Source organism: Chrysochloris asiatica, unplaced genomic scaffold (genome assembly GCF_000296735.1).
Source record: "Chrysochloris asiatica unplaced genomic scaffold, ChrAsi1.0 scaffold00031, whole genome shotgun sequence".
NCBI classification, from domain to species: Eukaryota; Metazoa; Chordata; class Mammalia; order Afrosoricida; family Chrysochloridae; genus Chrysochloris; species Chrysochloris asiatica.
In genome coordinates this window covers 21709005-21712599 of record NW_006408549.1, presented here as the reverse complement: position 1 = coordinate 21712599, position 3595 = coordinate 21709005, and positions in this window count along the sequence as shown.

Sequence of the window (3595 nt, the reverse complement as noted above, 5' to 3'; positions counted from 1 at the left end):
GCTGAAGAAAATGAAAAGTTCTTGAGAGCCAAAATATGACCTTGAACATATCCCATCTGAGTTTAGAAATCATCTCAAGAACAGAATTAGTGCATTAGACACTAATGACCGAAGATCAGAGGAGCCATGAGACGACATTAAGAATATCTACAGCAAGAAAACAAAATGTCATTAAAAAGACAGGAAATAAAGAAAGGAAAGACAAAAAATGGGTGTCAGAAGAGACTCAGAAACTTGCTTTTGACTGTAGGGAAGCTATAGAGAATGGAAAGAATGATGAAGTCAAAAAGCTGAACAGAAAATGTCAAAGGACAGCTCATGAAAACAAAATGAGAAGTATTTTAAAGAAATGTGCAAAGGACTGGAGTTAGAAAACCAAAAGAGAAGAACACACTCAGCAATTCTCAAGCTAAAAGAACTGAAGAAAAAATTTAAGCCTCAATTTTCGTTATTGAAGGGTTCTCTGGGCAAATTATTGAATGATGCAGAAAGCATCACAAGAAGATGGAAGGAATACACAGAGTCACTGTACCAAAAAGAAATGGTTGGTGGTCAACCATTTTCAGAGGGAGCATATGATCAAGAACTGATGGTACTGAAGGAAGAAGTCCAAACTGCACTGAAGGCATCTGTGAAAAACAAGGTGCTAAGAGTTAATGGAATACAAATTTAAATCTTTTAACAAGCTGACGCAGCGTTCGAGGTGCTCACTCATCTATGCCAGGAGATTTGGAAGACAGCTACCTGGCCAACTGATTATGGAAGAGATCCTATTTGTGTCCATTCCAAAGAGAGGTGACCCAATGGAATGAGGAAATTATCCAACAATATTATTAATATTACATGCAAGTAAAATTTGGCTTAGGATAATGCAAAAATGGTAGCAAAAGTACTTTGACAGGAAACTGTCAGAAGTTCAAGTGGAATTCAGAAGAAGATGTGGAACAAGTGATATCGTTGCTGACATCAGATGGATCTTTGCTAAAAGCATAGAGCACTAGAAAGATGCCCACTTGTGTTTTATTGACTATTCAAAGGCTTTCAACTGTGTGGATCATGATAAACTATAGATAACATTGCGAAGAATGGGTATTCCAGAACACTTAATTGTGCTCATAAGGAACATGTACCCAGATCAAAAAGCAGTCGTTTGAACAGTACCAGGGGATACAGAATTTAAAATCATAAAGGGTGTGTGTCAGGGTTGTATTCTTTCACCATAATTAGTATGTATGATGAGCAAATAATCTGAGAAACTGGATTATATGAAGACTATGGCATTAGAATTGGAGGAAGATTCTTTAACAATCTGAGATATGCAGATGATATGCAAGGTTTCTTTCTTGCTGGAAGTGAGTAGGACTTAAAATACTGATGAAGATCAAAGATTGCAACCTTCAGAATGGATTGCACCTCAATGTAAAGAAAACAAAAATCCTCACAACTGAATCAATAAAAGCATCATGATAAATGGAGAAAATATTGAAGTTGTCAAAGACTTCATTTTGCTTGGATCCACAAACAACATTCACGGAAGCAGCAGTAAAAAAAATCAAACAATGTATTGCATTAGGCAAATCTGTTGCACAAGACCTCTTTAAAATGTTCAAGAGCAAACATGTCAATTTAAGGACTAAAGTACACCTGACCTAAACCATGGTATTTTCAATAGCCTCATATGCATGTGAAAGTTAGATAACAAATAAAAAGACCATGCATTTGAACCATGGCATTGGAGAAGAATATTATAAGTACCATGGACTTCCAGAAGAACAAACAAATCTGTGTTGGAAGAAATATAGCCAGGAAGCTCCTTAGAAGCCAGGTGGCAAGACTGTCTCTCATACTTAGGACATGTTATCAGGAGGGACCAGTCTCTGATAAAGTGGATGGTCAGTGAAAAGGCGGAAGACACCCAATGAGATGGATTGACACCACGACAGCAGTAATGGTGGCAAACATAACACTAATTGTGACGATGGCCCACAACTGGTCAGTGTATCGTTCTATTGTGCCTAGGGTTGCAATGAGTCCGAACTGACTTAACTGCACCTAACAACAATCCCACTTCCTATGTGTGATTCCTGTTTTCATTCCTCCTTCCTGCCTAACCCTTCTGAACTTTGTCCTTGGGTAAATGCTGCCCTTTTGATCTCAGATGGTTGATTGATTATCTTAAGGTCTGCATACATCTCTAGTGTTATTGTTCATTCCACTTTTAGGCCTGTCTATTGTTTGGCTGCAAATCGAGTCATGAAGATGAGTTTATTTCCAGACCTGAAGGGTGACTATGGGTCACAGTTTTAGGGTCTCCTTTTTACTTTCTGTTATTTTATAGCAATCCTGTTGTGCTAAGGTCCTACTAGGAATTACCTGAGTATCTGTATTATGATTATTGCTGTTATGTGTCATAGAGTTGGTTCCGACTCATTGTCACCCTGGATAGGGTTTCTGAGGCCTCATCTTTCTCCCATGGAGTGGCTGGTGGGCTCAAGCTGTCCACTCTGTGGTTCGCAGTTCAGTGTTTATCCAGCAAAGCCACTACACACTCTTATTACTATTAATTCAACTGAAAACTATAAGATATTTCTGGAATCCTAGTGTGGTGCTGTAGGATAATTGCTCCTCCGTCTCCCCACCCCACCCCCACATGATTAAAGAGCAGTAATAAAACTAGTGGAGTCCTTGGATGGTGCAAATAAATGATTAACTGAAAGGTTAACAGTTCAAACCTACCCAGAGGCACTTCATAAGAAAGGCCTGGTGATCACCTTCTGAAGAAGCTCAGTAGGGCTGGAGTGACCTGAGCAAGGGGGAGGAAAAGTAGATAAGAACAGATAACTAACATTGGCAATGGTGGTAAAGAGTGATCATAGTTTTCACAGGTTAATGTAAATTCTTTGACTTATATTCTGAGGGCTGTAGGAACACTGGAGGGGTTTGGTTGCTAACATGACCTGATTAACGTTTTGGCAGACCCTCTCTGGCTGTTGAATTGAGTGGCAATTTAAGCCGGGATCTAGTTAGGAAGCTAGTACAATAATCTAGATGAGAGAAACACATTGGTGAGTTGGAACAGAATGCTGTAATTAGTGATTGTTCATTTTCTTCTTTACATTTTTTTGAATTTTCCAAAATTTCTAAGATTCATAATTACTTCTCAAATCTAAAATACAAAAAGAATACTTTTCAATGAGCGACCTGTTTGTGAAATTGTTGTGTGCTGTTGAGTTGGTTCAACTCACAGTGACCTTGTATAGGGTTTCCAAGGAGCGACTGGTGGCTTTGAGCTGCCTACCCAGTGGTTTGCAGTCCATTGCTTATCCTACAGCATCATATCAGGAATCCTGAAAGGCTAAGAGAGACCACAAAGTGATATTTGCATAACATTTACCTTGTATTAGGTATTATAAGTAATACCTAGTAGTAATCCTGGTGTGAAGCTGTGGGTTAATGTGCTGGACTTGAACGTTGGTTTGAGCTTCAAGGTTGACAGTTCAAGCTTACCAGGTGCTCCTTGGAAACCCTACACAGGGTTGCTATGAGTCAGAACTGACTCGATGGCACTTAACAACAATAATTATACAGGAGGATG